General features: G+C 48.9%; 1 protein-coding gene across 3 annotated transcripts in view; it reads left to right on the forward strand.

Moving 5' to 3' along the window:
• Window positions 1-22,049, forward strand: part of LOC142467387 (BTB/POZ domain-containing protein KCTD12-like) — a 52,769-nt gene that overhangs the window by 15,459 nt on the left and 15,261 nt on the right. The gene's annotated exons all lie outside the window — the stretch shown is intronic.

Consider the following 22,049-nt stretch of genomic DNA (forward strand, 5'->3'; position numbering starts at 1 on the left):
CAGTGCACCTCCACCCTGCACTGCAGCCCTCTCTGCTATTCCTGTACTGACCCCCCACACACATACAGCTGTCACTACACCTCCATCCTGCAGCCCTCTCTGCTTTTCCTGCACTGACCCACCTGCTATTTCTGCACTGACCCCCAACACTGTCACTACACCTTCATCCTGCAGCCCTCTGCTATTCCTGCACTGACCCATCTGCTATTTCTGCACTGACCCTCAACACTGTCACTACACCTCCATCCTGCAGCCCTCTCTGCTATTCCTGCACTGACCCCCCCAACACTGTCACTACACCTCCATCCCACTGTAATTCCTGCACTGACCCCCCAACACTGTCACTGCACCTCCATCCTGCAGCCACCTCTGCTATTCCTGCACTGACCCCCAACACTGTCCCTTCATCTCCATCCTGCAGCCCTCTGCATTCCTGCACTGACCCCCAACACTGTCACTGCACCTCCATCCTGCAGCCCTCTGTATTCCTGCACTGACCCCCAACACTGTCACTGCACCTCCATCCTTCAGCCCCTCTGCTATTCCTGCACTGACCCTCTAACACTGTCCCTGCACCTCCATCCTGCAGCCCTCTCTGCTATTCCTGCACTGATCCCAACACTGTCACTGACCTCCATCCTGCAGCCCTCGCTGCTATTCCTGCACTGACCCCCCAACACTGTCACTGCATCTCCATCCCTCTGCGCCTATTCCTGCACTGACCCCCCAACACTGTCCCTACACCTCCATCCTGCAGCCCACTCTGCTATTCCTGCACTGACCCCCCAACACTGTCACTGTACCTCCATCCTCTGCTATTCCTGCACTGACCCCCCAACACTGTCACTGTACCTCTATCCCTCTGCTATTCCTGCACTGACCCCCCAACACTGTCACTGCACCTCTATCCCTCTGCTATTCCTGCACTGACCCCCAACACTGTCATTGCACCTCCATCCTCTGCTATTCCTGCACTGACCCCCCAACACTGTCGCTGCACCTCCATCCTGCAGCCATCTCTGCTATTCCTGCACTGACCCCCCAACACTGTCACTGCACCTCCATCCTCTGCTATTCCTGCACTGACCCCCCAACACTGTCACTGCACCTCCATCCTGCAGCCCTCTGTATTCCTGCACTGACCCCCAACACTGTCACTGCACCTCCATCCTTCAGCCCCTCTGCTATTCCTGCACTGACCCTCTAACACTGTCCCTGCACCTCCATCCTACAGCCCTCTCTGCTATTCCTGCACTGATCCCACCACTGTCACTGACCTCCATCCTGCAGCCCTCGCTGCTATTCCTGCACTGACCCCCCAACACTGTCACTGCATCTCCATTCCTCTGCGCCTATTCCTGCACTGACCCCCCAACACTGTCCCTACACCTCCATCCTGCAGCCCACTCTGCTATTCCTGCACTGACCCCCCAACACTGTCACTGTACCTGGCGCGGGGTCATTTGACGCCGGGAGGTGAAATCTTTGCGCACCCCTCGGCTAGAGCATATTAGTAGAAGGAGCGGCTCAGTGAGTAAAGACACTGACTGCACTGAGTTTGCAGCAGGGGAGCCTGGCTCAATTCCCGGTGTCGGTTCCTTGTGACCTTGGGCAAGTCACTTTATCTCCCTGTGCCTCAGGCACCAGAAAAAAATAGGTTGTAAGCTCCACGGGGCAGGAACCTGTGCCTGCAAAATGTCTCTGTAAAGCGCTACATAAAACTAGTAGCGCTATACAAGAACATGCTATTATTATATTTCATATTTTGTGATTTGAGGCTAATATATATATATATATATATATCGTATATATATATATATCTTACTATATATTTCTGAAAGCATTGTATGTATGTTTCCCTGGTGTGTTCCCTGTCCCTAGCAGCAATCTCATTGGTCCCTTGGCCCGCTCGCCCCCGCACACCTCTCATTGGCCTGAGGCGGAGTGACGGGCCAAAGGTCCAACCACACACACACACACACCTCCCGCCCGCCCGCCCACCCGCCCAGGTAAGTCACACCACTGCGCGTCCCGCCTCAACTGATGGCCCCAGTAACTCACCTATTTCAGCCTCGTGCCACAGGCCCACACAGGCCAGGCCCACACAGGCCCACACATGCACGCGCTTCCTGCCGCCGCCGCCTGCACGCGCCTCAGTCCGACACATCGGGGGACCAAGCGATCGCAAAGGGGGGGGGAGCGCGTCACGGGGAACGGGGGAGCGCGTCACGGGGGAGCGAGCCCCGAGTCACGGGGAACGGGGGAGCGAGCCCCGAGTCACGGGGAACGGGGGAGCGAAGAGCGAGCCCGGAGCCATCGCGAAACCAAGAAGGGGGAGCGGCCAGCCGCCGAGACAGCGGGGGAACGGACGCCCGGACGGGGGGGGAGAGGGCATGCAGATACATAAATTATGACAATACATATGCCCCCTGCTCTCCACCCCCCCTCTCCCCTTTCCCCCCCCCCACTCCCCTTTCCCCCCCCTTCTCCCCCCCTCTCCTTTTCCCCCCCATTCCCCATTCCCCCCCCACTCCCCATTCCCCCCCCACTCCCCCTTTCCCCCCCTCCGCTCCCCTTTCCCCCCCCCTCCGCTCCCCCTTCCCCCCCCTCCGCTCCCCCTTCCCCCCAGCTCCGCTCCTTCCCCCCCCCCCTCCGCTCCCCTTTCCCCCCCCCTCCTCTCCCCTTTCCCCTCCCCTCCGCTCCCCTTTCCCCCCCCCCCTCCGCTCCCCTTTCCCCCCCCCCCTCCGCTGCCCTTCCCCCCCCCTCCACTCCCCTTCCCCCCCCCCTCCGCTATTACGCATTTACATCCCGGGCAACGCCGGGTCTCTCAGCTAGTCGTATATATATATCGTATATATACATACATATAAATCACAATATATGAAATAATACTAGTATGCTTTAGCCCTTTTTCGAGTGCTTTCATGTTATTTGTATTGATCTATATATTTTGGGTCTGGATAGGGGAAACCGGGAGTCCCAAGTGCACCTATTTAACAGCCGAGATAACATCCTCGGTTTTTTTTTATACGTTCGCCACAGTTATTGTTTTTGAAAATATATATTTTTAAAAATTAAAATTTATTTATATGAAAAAGCGTTATGATGATAGCACTTAAAAGTTAGATATGGTCACAATGACATTTTACAAACTTCGCTTTTTATTTTTTGAGAGAAATCTGCGTTTCGGGCGTTGCAGTCCCTTTGTCAGGTGAAGTGACGGATACCAACAAGCTTTTTCTGATCTTTCTTTCTTATTGGGATGGTGAAGGACTCCCATCTTGTTGATCTGCACTGCATGCTCAAGCAAGACTCCATTTTGTGTACAGAGCACACCGTGAGCCACCCTTGAACGTGTGTGTGTGTGAGCACATTGACATGTCTTAGACAGGTCTGCAACCCTGCCTTTCACCATTATCACCTAGCATACAGTGCTTCCACTGCAGCAAGGGATTCTGGGAAATTACATGCAAATGACCACACCATGGTCACCTTTTGCCTGAAATCCATTTTACATGGAACCCTAATAAGCTAATGCTTGCTGTTAACACAGATTTTAAACACAGCATGGGAATGCTACACGGTGAAGGTTTCTTGTCGCCTTTTTCACCCACCATAACTTCAAATGTGTATGATATATAAAACATACATACATACATAAACACACACATATACATACACACTGTAGGATATACTTGATAATGAGAGGTAACAATGTATTTTCTCCTAGTAAAATATTTTTAAAATTAATATTAAATGTGTGTGTGTGTGTGTGTGTGTGTGTGTGTGTGTGTGTGTGTGTGTGTGTGTGTGTGTGTGTGTGTGTGTGTGTGTGTGTGTGTGTGTGTGTGTGTGTGTGTGTGTGTGTGTGTGTGTGTGTGTGTGTGTGTGTGTGTGTGTGTGTGTGTGTGTGTGTGTGTGCGCTACCTCCTCCAGTGCAGCCGTAGGTTAACTGTGACTTCCTGTCAGGCTGGCCCCGCCCCCTCTGTTGATTGGATCCCAGTATCAGAGGAGGTGGGGCCAGCACCATACAGGATGCCTCTGGCCAAGCTGCAGTCACCACTGCGGTCCCTACACCAGAACAGGTAGGGACCCTCTAACCCCCCATCCCCCCCCAAGCCACATCATGTATGTATGTCTTTATTTATATAGTGCCATCCAGGTACATAGCGCTTTACAATACGTGACAAAATATTATAACACTATGGGAATAAGCGCTTAAAACAATAGGAAAAGGAGTCCCTGCCCCGAAGAGCTTACAATCTAAGTGGGGAGAACTTACAGAGACAGAAGGGCTGTGTGCTGGTAAGTGCGTCTGCAAGGGGTCACGGTCAGTGCATACGAGATGTATAGCGTCAGCCAGTGGAGCTGCCCAAATTCTTCGTTAAGCTGGTGTGTTTTAAGGTGGGTCTTATAGGTGGATAGAGAGGGTGCTAGTCGGGTATTGAGGGGAAGGGCATTCCAGAGGTGCGGGGCAGTCAGTGAGAAAGGATTAAGGTGGGAGAGGGCTTTAGATACAAAGGGGGTAGAAAGAACACATCCTTGAGCAGAACGCAAGAGTCGGGCAGGTGTATAGCGAGAAATTAGGGCTGAGATGTACCTGTAAAGAGGGGAAAAGAGTGTAAAGCCTTAAAAGTGAGGAGAATTTTGTAAGTAATACGAGTGTAGCAGAGCCCTCCTCCCCCCCCCCACCTTACCTCTGGTGAGAGAGAGCTGCTGCGTGGTGCTGCCGGCGACGGACTCGGGAGGTGGCAGCCGCCATCTTTGTTTGTGCGCATGTGCAGGGCATTGCGCATGCGCAGAGAGTCCGGGATTGCGGCGGCCATTTTAGGGGCTCCGCAGGAGACGGCAAGGGATTACATGTCCCACAGTCCTCTGGGGTAGGCACCACATGGGGCGTTGGAGCCAATAGGGCTCGAGGAGGAGAGCAGGAAGGAGGTGATAGCTTTGGCGCGAACAGATACCGCGCGCCAATGCTGCTGAGGGAGTCAACAGAGCAGGTAGGGTCCAGGGAGCTGTGCTTCCCTGGAATAGACCAGTATTGCCCCATAGGCCCCAGCTAGGCCGAGTCACAGTATCTGCGTATTGCAGGGAAGGCCCCAGATAGGGACACTCCCCTTAGTACTGCTGTAATAGTATTTGCACCAGTGATCAGACGGCCACGCGGTGGCCTGGGACCAGACCCCGGGCCCTATAGACTTTACAGGAGACACTCCATCTGGGAGTTCCCCCACGAGGTGGATCACCACCTTAAGGCGAGAGAGGATTTGGCAGACCCCGCGTCGTGGGATCACGTTGCGGCCCTGCTAATTCCGGATCTCCACCATACCCTGGTCGTAGTCAGGAAGGTACCCACCGAGCACCATCACAACACAAGGGGGGTAGCGCTACCTCACATTTGGATGGGCCTGCTCGTGCGGACATCGGGTTACAGGTGCCCACGGCACCCTCAGTACTTTGGGGGACTCACTGTTGGTGTTGGGTATTTGTATTGGGGTATTACCATTATTGTCTCTGTATATGAGCATGTTAGTAAACCGTTGTTACATACCTGCGCGCGTGTTTATTACTGTAATAGTCCTATGTGGAATCATCCCGCGCTGCTGGGATCCCTCAATAGCTGGAGGAGCTGCACGCAAGGAGAAAGGGCTCACCCCACGCTCCCAGTACAGAGGCTTAGGCCTCCTGTGAGCAGACAGGTATAGCCACAAGCGTAGTCACCCGCAGGCATAGGGAAAGGGGGCTACACGGGATTTAATAGGAAGCAAGGAGAGGGGTTTCAGCAGGAGAGACGCTGAGACAGATTTAGGAGAGAGTAATGTGATTCAGCCGTGTTTAGGATAGATTGTAGGGGAGACAGGTGAGAGGCAGGAAGGCCGGACAGCAGGAGGTTATAATAGTCGAGACGGGAGAGTACGAGGGTCTGTGTCAGAGTTTTAGCAGTAGAGCGACAGGGGGGCATATCTTTGCAATGTTACGGAGGACAAATATTACACGTTTTAGCTACATTGTGAAGATGAGGAGAATGTGAGGGAGGAGTCAAATGTTACACTTAGGCCTCATTTATAGTGGTGGCGGGTGTGCTCGCAACGCCCAAACAAATTAATGTTGTCCATTGAGCGTGCATATGGTACGTGTGACCGACGCGTCCAAGCGCGCAAATTTTGAACAGACATTTGAAATATTTCTTGTCACGCGAGGGCTGCGTCACGTGAGCGGTTCACCCAATGAGGGCGAACCACTCACGTGATGTGACGGCCACGTCTCCCTGTCGCCTCCCGCCTGCAGGTTACGCGCACTGATGCCGCAACTATAAACGAGGCCTTAGGCCGCTACTTGTGATACTTGGTGTACTGTATGAGAGTACTTCCAACAGTAATGTAGAAAGAGGCAGTATGGCCAGACTTGAGCGGATGTATGAGGAGCTCCGTCTTTGGCATGTTAAGGCTGCGCTTCTAGTACTGGCTATGCGACCGCTGACGTCAGCCGTTGCTATTGCGATTCCTGCACACTGGTGCAGGAGACCAAGGGAGGGCAATGGGGCGTGGCCGTGAGCGGTTCGCCCTCATTGGCTGAACCGCTCACGTGCTGCTGACGTCCCGCTGACTCCGCTGTAAATGTAAAATTCCCTTTACTTCAGAGATTTTGGTAGCTTTGTCGCATCGCCGTAGCGGTCAATCCCACTATGGGCACCCGCGATGGACTTCAAGTACTTGCGAATCCGCTGCGCACCGTCGCCGTAGCCAGTACTATAAGCGCAGCCTTAGTTTGAGTCGGCATCCTGGATGATATAGCGGAGAGAGATTCAGTGACTTTGGTTTGTATTGTAGGTGTAAAGTCAGGAGTTGAAAGGTACATTTGTGTGTCATCAGCATAGAGGTGATATTTGAGATGTGATAAGGTCACCTACAGAGAGTGTGTAAAGAGTAAATAGAAGAGGTTGCAGCAGGTGTTAACAAACAAGACATTAAAAGTACAATGGGAGAGGTAAGAGGAAATCTAAGATAGAGCTCTGTTTTGAATACCGAGTATTGAGAATGTGATGGAGAAGTGGGTAGTCCAAGGTATCAAAGGCTGCAAAGAAGTTGATGTGATATGAGCAAAGTGTAATGACCTGTGTCTTTTGCAGCATAAAGGTCATTACGGTAGTTATTTTAGTGAGGGCTGTTTCGGTGGAGTGAGCAGTGCAGAAAACAGATTGTAGAGGAACTAGGAGAGAATAGGTGGTGAGAGAATAGAAGGCGTTCAAGGAGTTTAAAGGCAATAGGCAGGAGGTAGACAGGGCGATAATGAGAGACAGGTAGGGTCAAGCTTGCTGTTTTTGAGTAAGGGTCTAACTGTTGCGTGCTTGAAGGAGGAAAAGTTACCAGAGTAGAGGAAGGCGGTGAAAATATGTGTGAGTGTAGGGATGTCAGAGATGTCCCAGATGGGAGTTGAACTCGGGTCCTTCCTGCTCATATTCTGCCGTTCTTCCTCGCTACCACCAGGACGGCTGATCCTGACTACCTTTGACAGTGTACAACTCACTACAGATCATAATGAGATAATCACCTGCACCTGTCCCATGTCCCATGTCTCCAGCCAGCCCTATATAAACCTCCTCTTCCTGTTCCTCCTTTCTTGTTTATACTGGTGCTTCTTGAATAGACTAGCTCAGAAATAGTCAGCAATCGCCTATGTTAGTTGTATATAGTATATACAAACATAATGTATAAATATATACATAATATTAGACACAAGAAGCAAATATACACATATGAGAATATCCCACAGTTTGGGGGTAGACATATAATTTGGTTCTCTCCAAACTCAAGGCCTGGTTGCGCCCCTGCCGTAGGCCCAGGGCCTGGCTCTTGGAAACGCTTGGTTGCAGTCTGCTGTATTTCTGCATAATCACTTCATGCATTTGAATTTTCATGTTTTTTCCTCGGTTTTTGGGCAAATGGGAAAATAAAAATCAAAGTCCCATTAATGAAATGATGTGAGGTCAGGGTAGCGGTGTAATCGTAGGGCAGCGTGGGGTCTAATGCCACCTGATAACCTAAATCCTTTATTAATCCTGCTGCGGGAAAAATCCTTTTGTTTTAAGCAAATGAAAAGAGGTAGAGAAAAAAAATGGCTGCAAACAAGAAAATAAATGACAGCCAGTGTCATTGTCATGATTGTAATTCTGCGTTAGAGGGGATGGTGGCAGAGAAGAGGGATAGTGATGGGGACAGAGCACAGGCAAAAGGACAAAAATGGTACACAGAGAGGGGACAGTGATAGAGAGAAGGAGCAGAGGGGACAGTGACAGAGAGAAGGAGCAGAGGGGACAGAGACGGAGAAGGATCAGAGGGGACAGAGACAGAGAAGGATCAGAGGGGATAGAGACAGAGAGAAGGAGCAGAGGGGACAAAGAGAGAGAAGGAGCAGAGGGGACAGAGACAGAGAGAAGGAGCAGAGGAGACAGAGAGAAGGAGCAGAGGGGACAGAGACAGAGAAGGATCAGAGGGGATAGAGACAGAGAGAAGGAGCAGAGGGAACAGAGACAGAGAGAATGAGCAGAGGGGACAGAGACAGAGAAGGAGCAGAGGGGACAGAGACAGAGAGAAGGAGCAGAGGAGACAGAGAGAAGGAGCAGAGGGGACAGAGACAGAGAGAAGGAGCAGATGAGACAGAGAAGGAGCAGAGGGGACAGAGACAGAGAAGGAGCAGAGGGGACAGAGACAGAGAAGGAGCAGAGGGGACAGTGACAGAGAAGGAGCAGAGGGGACAGAGAAGGAGCAGAGGGGACAGAGAAGGAGCAGAGGGGACAGAGACAGAGAAGGAGCAGAGGGGACAGAGAAGGAGCAGAGGGGACAGAGACAGAGAAGGAGCAGAGGGGACAGTGACAGAGAAGGAGCAGAGGGGACAGAGAAGGAGCAGAGGGGACAGAGAAGGAGCAGAGGGGACAGAGACAGAGAAGGAGCAGAGGGGACAGAGAAGGAGCAGAGGGGACAGAGAAGGAGCAGAGGGGACAGAGACAGAGAAGGAGCAGAGGGGACAGAGACAGAAGGAGCAGAGGGGACAGAGACAGAGAAGGAGCAGAGGGGACAGTGACAGAGAAGGAGCAGAGGGGACAGTGACAGAGAAGGAACAGAGGGAACAGTGACAGAGAAGGGTCAGGGGATAGAGAGAAGGGCTAGTCTGTATTAGGCACTCAGAGACAGAGAAGGAGCAGAGGGGACAGAGACAGAGAGAAGGAGCAGAGGAGACAGAGAGAAGGAGCAGAGGGGACAGAGACAGAGAGAAGGAGCAGATGAGACAGAGAAGGAGCAGAGGGGACAGAGACAGAGAAGGAGCAGAGGGGACAGAGACAGAGAAGGAGCAGAGGGGACAGTGACAGAGAAGGAGCAGAGGGGACAGAGAAGGAGCAGAGGGGACAGAGAAGGAGCAGAGGGGACAGAGAAGGAGCAGAGGGGACAGAGACAGAGAAGGAGCAGAGGGGACAGAGAAGGAGCAGAGGGGACAGAGACAGAGAAGGAGCAGAGGGGACAGAGAAGGAGCAGAGGGGACAGAGAAGGAGCAGAGGGGACAGAGACAGAGAAGGAGCAGAGGGGACAGAGACAGAGAAGGAGCAGAGGGGACAGAGACAGAGAAGGAGCAGGGGGGACAGAGACAGAAGGAGCAGGGGGGACAGAGACAGAAGGAGCAGAGGGGACAGAGACAGAGAAGGAGCAGAGGGGACAGTGACAGAGAAGGAGCAGAGGGGACAGAGACGGAGAAGGATCAGAGGGGACAGAGACAGAGAAGGATCAGAGGGGATAGAGACAGAGAGAAGGAGCAGAGGGGACAAAGAGAGAGAAGGAGCAGAGGGGACAGAGACAGAGAGAAGGAGCAGAGGAGACAGAGAGAAGGAGCAGAGGGGACAGAGACAGAGAAGGAGCAGAGGGGACAGAGAAGGAGCAGAGGGGACAGAGAAGGAGCAGAGGGGACAGAGACAGAGAAGGAGCAGAGGGGACAGAGAAGGAGCAGAGGGGACAGAGACAGAGAAGGAGCAGAGGGGACAGAGAAGGAGCAGAGGGGACAGAGAAGGAGCAGAGGGGACAGAGAAGGAGCAGAGGGGACAGAGACAGAGAAGGAGCAGAGGGGACAGAGACAGAAGGAGCAGAGGGGACAGAGACAGAGAAGGAGCAGAGGGGACAGTGACAGAGAAGGAGCAGAGGGGACAGTGACAGAGAAGGAACAGAGGGAACAGTGACAGAGAAGGATCAGGGGATAGAGAGAAGGGCTAGTCTGTATTAGGCACTCAGAGACAGAGAAGGAGCAGAGGGGACAGAGACAGAGAGAAGGAGCAGAGGAGACAGAGAGAAGGAGCAGAGGGGACAGAGACAGAGAGAAGGAGCAGATGAGACAGAGAAGGAGCAGAGGGGACAGAGACAGAGAAGGAGCAGAGGGGACAGAGACAGAGAAGGAGCAGAGGGGACAGTGACAGAGAAGGAGCAGAGGGGACAGAGAAGGAGCAGAGGGGACAGAGAAGGAGCAGAGGGGACAGAGAAGGAGCAGAGGGGACAGAGACAGAGAAGGAGCAGAGGGGACAGAGAAGGAGCAGAGGGGACAGAGACAGAGAAGGAGCAGAGGGGACAGAGAAGGAGCAGAGGGGACAGAGAAGGAGCAGAGGGGACAGAGACAGAGAAGGAGCAGAGGGGACAGAGACAGAGAAGGAGCAGAGGGGACAGAGACAGAGAAGGAGCAGAGGGGACAGAGACAGAAGGAGCAGAGGGGACAGAGACAGAGAAGGAGCAGAGGGGACAGTGACAGAGAAGGATCAGAGGGGACAGAGACGGAGAAGGATCAGAGGGGACAGAGACAGAGAAGGATCAGAGGGGATAGAGACAGAGAGAAGGAGCAGAGGGGACAAAGAGAGAGAAGGAGCAGAGGGGAGAGAGAAGGAGCAGAGGAGACAGAGAGAAGGAGCAGAGGGGACAGAGACAGAGAAGGATCAGAGGGGATAGAGACAGAGAGAAGGAGCAGAGGGAACAGAGACAGAGAGAAGGAGCAGAGGGGACAGAGACAGAGAAGGAGCAGAGGGGACAGAGACAGAGAGAAGGAGCAGATGGGACAGAGACAGAGAGAAGGAGCAGAGGGGACAGAGACAGAGAAGGAGCAGAGGGGACAGAGACAGAGAGAAGGAGCAGAGGAGACAGAGAGAAGGAGCAGAGGGGACAGAGACAGAGAGAAGGAGCAGATGAGACAGAGAAGGAGCAGAGGGGACAGAGACAGAGAAGGAGCAGAGGGGACAGAGACAGAGAAGGAGCAGAGGGGACAGAGAAGGAGCAGAGGGGACAGAGACAGAGAAGGAGCAGAGGGGACAGAGAAGGAGCAGAGGGGACAGAGACAGAGAAGGAGCAGAGGGGACAGAGAAGGAGCAGAGGGGACAGAGAAGGAGCAGAGGGGACAGAGACAGAGAAGGAGCAGAGGGGACAGAGACAGAGAAGGAGCAGAGGGGACAGAGACAGAAGGAGCAGAGGGGACAGAGACAGAGAAGGAGCAGAGGGGACAGTGACAGAGAAGGAGCAGAGGGGACAGTGACAGAGAAGGAACAGAGGGAACAGTGACAGAGAAGGATCAGGGGATAGAGAGAAGGGCTAGTCTGTATTAGGCACTCAGAGACAGAGAAGGAGCAGAGGGGACAGAGACAGAGAGAAGGAGCAGAGGAGACAGAGAGAAGGAGCAGAGGGGACAGAGACAGAGAGAAGGAGCAGAGGGGACAGAGACAGAGAAGGAGCAGAGGGGACAGAGACAGAGAAGGAGCAGAGGGGACAGTGACAGAGAAGGAGCAGAGGGGACAGAGAAGGAGCAGAGGGGACAGAGAAGGAGCAGAGGGGACAGAGAAGGAGCAGAGGGACAGAGACAGAGAAGGAGCAGAGGGGACAGAGAAGGAGCAGAGGGGACAGAGACAGAGAAGGAGCAGAGGGGACAGAGAAGGAGCAGAGGGGACAGAGAAGGAGCAGAGGGGACAGAGACAGAGAAGGAGCAGAGGGGACAGAGACAGAGAAGGAGCAGAGGGGACAGAGACAGAGAAGGAGCAGAGGGGACAGAGACAGAAGGAGCAGAGGGGACAGAGACAGAGAAGGAGCAGAGGGGACAGTGACAGAGAAGGAGCAGAGGGGACAGAGACGGAGAAGGATCAGAGGGGACAGAGACAGAGAAGGATCAGAGGGGATAGAGACAGAGAGAAGGAGCAGAGGGGACAAAGAGAGAGAAGGAGCAGAGGGGACAGAGACAGAGAGAAGGAGCAGAGGAGACAGAGAGAAGGAGCAGAGGGGACAGAGACAGAGAGAAGGAGCAGAGGGGATAGAGACAGAGAAGGAGCAGAGGGGACAGAGACAGAGAGAAGGAGCAGATGGGACAGAGACAGAGAGAAGGAGCAGAGGGGACAGAGACAGAGAAGGAGCAGAGGGGACAGAGACAGAGAGAAGGAGCAGCGGAGACAGAGAGAAGGAGCAGAGGGGACAGAGACAGAGAGAAGGAGCAGATGAGACAGAGAAGGAGCAGAGGGGACAGAGACAGAGAAGGAGCAGAGGGGACAGAGACAGAGAAGGAGCAGAGGGGACAGAGAAGGAGCAGAGGGGACAGAGACAGAGAAGGAGCAGAGGGGACAGAGAAGGAGCAGAGGGGACAGAGACAGAGAAGGAGCAGAGGGGACAGAGAAGGAGCAGAGGGGACAGAGAAGGAGCAGAGGGGACAGAGACAGAGAAGGAGCAGAGGGGACAGAGACAGAGAAGGAGCAGAGGGGACAGAGACAGAAGGAGCAGAGGGGACAGAGACAGAGAAGGAGCAGAGGGGACAGTGACAGAGAAGGAGCAGAGGGGACAGTGACAGAGAAGGAACAGAGGGAACAGTGACAGAGAAGGATCAGGGGATAGAGAGAAGGGCTAGTCTGTATTAGGCACTCAGAGACAGAGAAGGAGCAGAGGGGACAGAGACAGAGAGAAGGAGCAGAGGAGACAGAGAGAAGGAGCAGAGGGGACAGAGACAGAGAGAAGGAGCAGATGAGACAGAGAAGGAGCAGAGGGGACAGAGACAGAGAAGGAGCAGAGGGGACAGTGACAGAGAAGGAGCAGAGGGGACAGAGAAGGAGCAGAGGGGACAGAGAAGGAGCAGAGGGGACAGAGAAGGAGCAGAGGGGACAGAGACAGAGAAGGAGCAGAGGGGACAGTGACAGAGAAGGAGCAGAGGGGACAGTGACAGAGAAGGATCAGGGGATAGAGAGAAGGGCTAGTCTGTATTAGGCACTCAGAGACAGAGAAGGAGCAGAGGGGACAGAGACAGAGAGAAGGAGCAGAGGAGACAGAGAGAAGGAGCAGAGGGGACAGAGACAGAGAGAAGGAGCAGATGAGACAGAGAAGGAGCAGAGGGGACAGAGACAGAGAAGGAGCAGAGGGGACAGTGACAGAGAAGGAGCAGAGGGGACAGAGAAGGAGCAGAGGGGACAGAGAAGGAGCAGAGGGGACAGAGAAGGAGCAGAGGGGACAGAGACAGAGAAGGAGCAGAGGGGACAGAGACAGAGAAGGAGCAGAGGGGACAGAGAAGGAGCAGAGGGGACAGAGAAGGAGCAGAGGGGACAGAGACAGAGAAGGAGCAGAGGGGACAGAGACAGAGAAGGAGCAGAGGGGACAGAGACAGAGAAGGAGCAGAGGGGACAGAGACAGAAGGAGCAGAGGGGACAGAGACAGAGAAGGAGCAGAGGGGACAGAGACAGAGAGAAGGAGCAGATGGGACAGAGACAGAGAGAAGGAGCAGAGGGGACAGAGACAGAGAAGGAGCAGAGGGGACAGAGACAGAGAGAAGGAGCAGAGGAGACAGAGAGAAGGAGCAGAGGGTACAGAGACAGAGAGAAGGAGCAGATGAGACAGAGAAGGAGCAGAGGGGACAGAGACAGAGAAGGAGCAGAGGGGACAGAGACAGAGAAGGAACAGAGGGAACAGTGACAGAGAAGGAGCAGAGGGGACAGAGACAGAGAGAAGGAGCAGATGGGACAGAGACAGAGAGAAGGAGCAGAGGGGACAGAGACAGAGAAGGAGCAGAGGGGACAGAGACAGAGAGAAGGAGCAGAGGAGACAGAGAGAAGGAGCAGAGGGGACAGAGACAGAGAGAAGGAGCAGATGAGACAGAGAAGGAGCAGAGGGGACAGAGACAGAGAAGGAGCAGAGGGGACAGAGACAGAGAAGGAGCAGAGGGGACAGTGACAGAGAAGGAGCAGAGGGGACAGAGAAGGAGCAGAGGGGACAGAGAAGGAGCAGAGGGGACAGAGAAGGAGCAGAGGGGACAGAGACAGAGAAGGAGCAGAGGGGACAGAGAAGGAGCAGAGGGGACAGAGACAGAGAAGGAGCAGAGGGGACAGAGAAGGAGCAGAGGGGACAGAGAAGGAGCAGAGGGGACAGAGACAGAGAAGGAGCAGAGGGGACAGAGACAGAGAAGGAGCAGAGGGGACAGAGACAGAAGGAGCAGAGGGGACAGAGACAGAGAAGGAGCAGAGGGGACAGTGACAGAGAAGGAGCAGAGGGGACAGTGACAGAGAAGGAACAGAGGGAACAGTGACAGAGAAGGATCAGGGGATAGAGAGAAGGGCTAGTCTGTATTAGGCACTCTGACACTGACTGGGGTAACTGAACCCCCCACATTACAGCACTGCGTGTCCTCCTTCCCTCTGCCGTCCTTCTCTATCTCCGCTTGAATTCCCCTTTTCCCACGACTGCCCCTCTGTCACAGCCTCTTACCCCATCCCACCGTAAACCCCTTGGGACCCAGACGCTTCCTAAATGTTTGTGCAAGGTATCCCAAACCCCAGATAGACCGGGCATTTGTAGGATGACCCCACAGGTCACAGTATAAACAGCGTGTGGCTGATCGCGGGACGTGGCACTCATGAGATTAGCAGACCCCGCTGCCCTGTATACACACAGTGTCAACAGCTGCTTCTAGAAGATGACATTTGGAACCAACGTCCTGGAAGCCAATTTCCTGACTGTCCCCAGCTGCCTCCCTCCTCCCCCATTTAGCCCCCACATGTGCGTACGCTCCAGATGGCACATGGTGTGTATATACATCCGCTAGTATTAGCATACGGCATTGTACACCGATGTAACGGCTTGTGTTTAATGTGTTAACCCATTGGGTCTCCGGAAGGTTTGTGGCACCTGTGCGATAAAATAACATGCAGAGATATATAATAACACTCAGAACAATATATAATTACATGCAGAGCTATATAATAACACACATAGCAATATATAATTACATACAGAGCTATATAATAACACACAGAGCAATATATAATAACATGCAGAGCTATATAATAACACACAGAGCAATATATAATAACATGCAGAGCTATATAATAACACTCAGAGCAATATATAATTACATACAAAGTGATAAAATAACATGCAGAGATATATAATAACACTCAGAACAATATATAATTACATGCAGAGCTACAGTATATAATAACACTCAGAGCAATATATAATAACATGCAGAGATATATAATAACACTCAGAGCAATATATAATAACATGCAGAGATATATAATAACACTCAGAGCAATATATAATTACATGCAGAGCTATATAATAACACTCAGAGCAATATATAATTACATACAAAGTGATAAAATAACATGCAGAGATATATAATAACACTCAGAACAATATATAATTACATGCAGAGCTATATAATAACACTCAGAGCAATATATAATTACATACAAAGTGATAAAATAACATGCAGAGATATATAATAACACTCAGAACAATATATAATTACATGCAGAGATATATAATAACACTCAGAGCAATATATAATAACATGCAGAGATATATAATAACATGCAGAGATATATAATAACACACAGAGCTATATAATAACACTCAGAACAATATATAATAACATGCAGAGCTATATAATAACACACAGGGCAATATATAATTACATACAAAGTGATATAATAAAATACAAAGTGATATAATAACATGGAGAGCAATATATAATAACACGCACAGCGATATAATAACATGCAGAGCTATATAATAACATGCAGAGCTATATATAATAACATACAAAGTGATATAATAACATGCAGAGATATAATAACATGCAGAGCAATATATAATAATACGCACAGTGATATAATAACATGCAGAGCAATATATAATAACATACAAAGTGATATAATAACATGCAGAGTGATATAATAACATGGAGAGCAATATATAATAACACGCCGAGCTATATAATAACATGCAGAACGATATATAATAACACGCAGAGCTATATAATAACATGCAGAACGATATATAATAACACGCCGAGCTATATAATAACATGCAGAACGATATATAATAACATGCAGAGCTATATAATAACACGCAGAGCTGTATAATAACATGTAGATAGATATAATAACATGCAGAACGATATAATAACTTTCAAAGCGATATAACACGCAGAGAGATGTAATAACACGCAGAGAGATGTAATAACACGCAGAGAGATGTAATAACACGCAGAGAGATGTAATAACACGCAGAGAGATGTAATAACACGCAGCGAGATGTAATAACACGCAGAGAGATGTAATAACACGCAGAGAGATGTAATAACACGCAGAGATATTAACACGCAGAGAGAACGCGCAGAGCTATATAATAACACGCAGAGAGATAACGCGCAGAGCTATAATAACACAAAATCGATATAAAAGCAAAAAATCCATCCATGTGATATAGGAAATTACAAGCAGAGCTATATAATAACATGTAGATAGATATAATAATATGCAGAACGATATAATAACTTTCAAAGCGATATAACACGCAGAGAGATGTAATAACACGCAGAGAGATGTAATAACACGCAGAGAGATGTAATAACACGCAGAGAGATGTAATAACATGCAGAGATATAATAACACGCAGAGAGATATAATAACACGCAGAGATATAATAACATACAGAGATATAATAACACGCAGAGAGAACGCGCAGAGCTATATAATAACACGCTGAGAGAACGCGCAGAGCTATATAATAACATGCAGAGATATAATAACAAAAAATCCATCCGTGTGATATAGGAAATTTTAGTAAAGTTAAAACAACTATTTTATTGGAGCTAAACTATTAAAATAATGGTCAGTGAATTGAAAAAAATGTAAACTAAATATTTAAATTTAAAACCGTGTCAAATCCAGTCCTGGGAGGAAAGATGTGTAGAGTCAATGGCTTAGAAATAGCAGGGAATAATGATAATTAATCTTAGAGTATACTTGCAATGGTATCAGCGTGCATACAATAGTTGGATAATTCATGTCATCAACACTTTATTGAATCATGCACTGCCTCTGATGTAGTCACGTAGGAAGCAGTGATGGGATCAGCGGGAGTAACACTGTTGCTGGATATGAAATAATAGAACCTCTATGCTAAGCTGCATCCAGTTATTGCAAAACACTGCAGGAGCAGCCTCCCAAGCAAAATATTGCACTCGTTAGCAACAAAATAGCAAATGGATAACCCCAGAATCCAAGATTCAATACTAATAAAGTCAAAAATGTATCCAAAATGTCTCCAGTCACACTGTTATGTCTGTGCTGTATCAGTAATGTGTGAGCCCAGTATAGATAGTAAGTAAAAATTGAAGAGATTTTTTTTTTTTATAAAACTGGTTGAAATAGTCCCTACCAAGAATCAATGTTCCTGCTCTTACTCATAATCAGCTAGTTCAAATAACTATACCGTCTGTTGAATGAGCGGTGGCGTTCCTCGTGCTATACAATCACAATGGCAACGCACCACCGCTCATCCGTACTCGCAGGACTTGATCCGACTGGCCCAATGTTATCAGTCACGTGACCCGACGCGTTCCACATCATACAAGATGCTTCTTCTTGCGTAACCAGACACGGAGGGGGGAGGGTCTTCTAAAGCTCCATGTTGTCATGGTAATCAGACGCTCAGATGGGGTAACCATTTCGTGCCCCACGAGTGTTTTGTGTTGAGATATACAGTTCTAATAGAATGTTTTATTATAGGTGAAAAATCAGTTAATTAATACACAAAGATATATTTTCAGGCAGACAATGCAGTGATGCATTAAGTTAACTATTTAGATTAATATAATGTACTGTATATCATCATTGTAGAGGTAAAACTCATCAAGTGCATTTTTTACCGTTTTTCATGAATATTGGCTTAGTAAAGAAAAAACATATTATGGACTCTGTAAGAGACGTGCAGAGGTACACACGGGGAGACAGTTTGGGGGAAATGAAGAGCACACAGGACACTTGATTTGAGTTTTGAAAACTTCAATAAGGTGTTCACAGCATCAGAGCTTTAGTATAGATAACGTCTCAGGACTAATGTGTCCCTTCCTCAGACCTATTAGTCCTGAAACGTTATCTGTGCTAAAGCTCTGATGCTGTGAGCACCTTATTGAAGTTTTTCAAAACTCAAATCAAGCCTCCTGTGTGCTCCTCCTTTCCTTCATTTTTGTGCCATTATCAGGCCCAGCCTTGAGACGCCGGGACCATTGGGAGGTAAGCACCAGAAGCAGAATTATACCTGCATGTCTTTATTAACAGTGGCGTGCCATTTATTGCTATGATTGCTCTTTTGGGGAAATTAAAACATGGTTTTATTTAGCCTGTCCCTTTTTAACAATGCACAGCAAACAAAAATAAACAAATAAGCAAACAGCCTATCGCTGTGTAAGGGCTAACTCATGTCCCCAGTCCATATCTGCAAGACTGGGAGGAAAATACCCTTACCAGCCTATCACCCCAAAGTCTCAAGAGGTACCTCAAAGCAGGTGCCCTTTGGTCAGTCTCTGGGTCCGGATGGGTGTTCGTTGAGGGGCCAGTCCCTGGTAGGTTACTGGGTTTGCTACACCCTGGAAGAGAGGCCTGTTCCTTTGGTGTATTGAAATCAGCACACAGTGATCCTGTGTGCTCAAGAGTCTCTCTGTTAGTTCACAGCAAGAGGCATCCACACTGGTCTGATTAACCAGGTGGAAACTGGTTAATTGTTAGCTGCAATTAACCAGCTCCCTGCTGGATTCCTCAGACCACTGAGGTTTACTAGTGAAGCCTCATTGAGACAGGGCTAATTCCCTATTGCAGACTCATTAAAGATCCCTAATCTTCAGAAATTGACATTTAAAAATACCTTCCTTTTTTAAATACAGATTTTTTCCTGTAAAAAAAGAAAATTTCATGGCTTTTTCCTCTGTACTCAAAGAATGTAGTTAATGACGTTACCTCTTCTACAACAACGATATATTCTACAAAACCATAGGGGGGAATGAGCATAATTTTAAAGGTACTGTAAGAAATGGAAAAGCACTTGAATTACCTACTTTCTGTCTATAAGATGTATATTCGTAAAATGTTGGTAAAAATGGTTTTAAAAAAAATATGCTTAGATTATTTGAATACATTTATTTTTAAATAATGACAGATAATTTAGCCCCACAAATCCTTAATGCAAAATGAATGTAATATCTTCTGTATTGTATTGTATTGTATGTCTTTATTTATATAGCGCCATTAATGTACATAGCGCTTCACAGCAGTAATACATGTGGTAATCCAATAAATAACAGATAATATAAATAACAGATCATGGGAATAAGTGCTTTAGACATTAAGGAAGAGGAGTCCCTGCTCCGAGGAGCTTACAGTCTAATTGTAGAATTCTGGAAATTCCAATACATCAAGACTCAAAATTCATAATGATCCCAGAGCTGAAGAGAGAGAGTACTGTACAATGTATATTTCACATGGAGATTATGATAATTAAAAAGACAGAGGATAATGGATTCTCCACGGGCCGTAGTCCGATCCTATGCCAAGTTGTAAATACTATATGAAAGCATGGAATACGATCTTAATCTAAAAAGGGTGCAAGCATAAATCCTTCGTTAAGACCATGTGGACGTTTGCAACGTATAGATCCGTTTAGCTTCCCCTTTCATGCCTCCTTTCCTGATACTTGGGACTATACCAAAAAGTCGCCATCATGCGCGTCATTCACCTGCCTAGCTACGGAGGTGTCAAGTTCATTTCGTATTGCTCCAATGTGTTCCAAAACTCTGTGACAAAGTTGTCGACTGGTCCAGCCCACATATTTTCTGTTGCTTCCGCCGTAGTTTTGCATTTTAAGAATAGTGAATAACCTAGAACCGTCCCGGGTTCTCGAATGATTTAGCAGGAGCCATGTACTGGTAGGCTTTACATGTTGAGCTTTTGAATGAGCCCATGGTTTGTTGTTTATCGATCCACGTTCTGTTGGTTACCATTGCGTTGTGACTGTGTACAAGGACATCATTTAAATCCCTTGCTCTGCTGCTCTCTAGTGATGGGCTATTTATGAGAACCCTCTGTGGTGTCCTGTAGTAGGCTGTTCCAGTGTCTATGGAGAATATCTCGAATGTGAGGCCATTGATTGTTAAACGTCCCTGTAAATCTAAGCAATTTAGGCTGATCAGTACTACTTGGTTTATCAATTACATCAATTGGATACAGCTCTACTTTCGAAGTCACGATTCAATATTATTTTTAGTTCTCTCACTAAAACATCTGTTGGATCTTTGAGCAGGATCGAGTAACAGGTACGGTCGGATAGGAGATGTACATTCTCCTTCACCTACACCATGGTGTTTAGAACAACAACGTTCTGACCCTTATCGGATTGTTTAATCGTGATATCCTTGCTATGTAATTGCTGGTGAGATTTCCTTTCCTCTGTTCTTAGATTATCTCGACCCTTGGGACTAGGCATTTTGTTTATAAATCTCTAACTACCAGGCCAGTGAATATGTTAACAGTGGGACTAATATCCCAGCTTGGGGTAAATCTACTTTGGTTTTCTGCCTGGGTCTGTAGCTCTTTATTTGTGGTCACCTCTGTACGTGGTTCTTCCGTTTTTAACCCTGTTGCTCAAGCTGTTGCAGGAATTGTAGCAAAAAAGGCACAAAAAAGTCACGGTCTCCAGGGCCCCTTTTAAATCCAAGGGCCACCTCTCATCCCGACTTCTGACACTATGTGTAGGAGATACAGTATGTGCAGAGGTGACAACAGGAGACTGCTCTTGGAAAACAAATGTAGGCTTTTATTTCGCCCAAACATAAAATATTGCTTCTGTTCAGCCTATAAGGAGAAAACAAAAAATAACAAAACTATCTCCGCATGGAGCTCTGACTAACATCAGACATTCCCTCCCTATCTGTGCGTTGGAGGGCTAAGCCCCTTACCAACAATAAAACAGAGTTCAGTGTGGGGTAAGGTTTACCGTCAGGGCCCCCCCGCTTCCTCCTGCCGGTGTAGGGGTTGGGAAGTCCAAGACCCGGGTATCCGCCACAGCGGCCTAGGGGGTCTGACTGTTGTACAGCGTGTCCCATCTTGTGCGGCCCAGGTGCACTCAGCTTCCTGGACCAGAGAGATCCCTGCAGTCACTACTGCAGGGTTTTTAAAAGTGTGCTAACGAGATAGCTGAGGAAATTAATTAAGACACCCTGCTTTAAAATTAACCTTCTCGGTGCTGCTATGTAAACAGGTTTTCCCTGTCTATCTGATAGGGGATCCACACTGTTACAGGGACATGATGGGAGGGAAAGGTTCCTTTATGAGGAAAGCGTTATGTGGGTGATTAGTAGATTAGGGAAGTCAAGAGAGAGGGGAGGGGAAGGGAGTTAAACAGGTTTAAAAAGGAGGGTCAGGTGAGGGTGATCACTTACTGATTCCTGAATCTGGGAAGCTCCGCTATCAGTTTGGGAAAATGTTCAGGTTGGGTCTGGCGCAGGTAGGAGTAGATCCAACCTTTACTTTTTTCCTACTCACTCCAGATTGGTGCGGCAACAGAGGCAGCGAGGTTGGGGTTAGGGGAGGAAGTGACTAAGAGGATTGGGTGGTGGAAATCCCAGAGTTATAATGAGTATATTCGATGATACTGTACTTGCCATGGTAAAATAAAAGGGGAGAGGCTAAGGACAAGTTTGGTTCTTATCCTTAGGTTCTGCTCAGT

This window comes from Ascaphus truei, chromosome 16 (genome assembly GCF_040206685.1).
Source record: "Ascaphus truei isolate aAscTru1 chromosome 16, aAscTru1.hap1, whole genome shotgun sequence".
Classification (NCBI taxonomy): domain Eukaryota; kingdom Metazoa; phylum Chordata; class Amphibia; order Anura; family Ascaphidae; genus Ascaphus; species Ascaphus truei.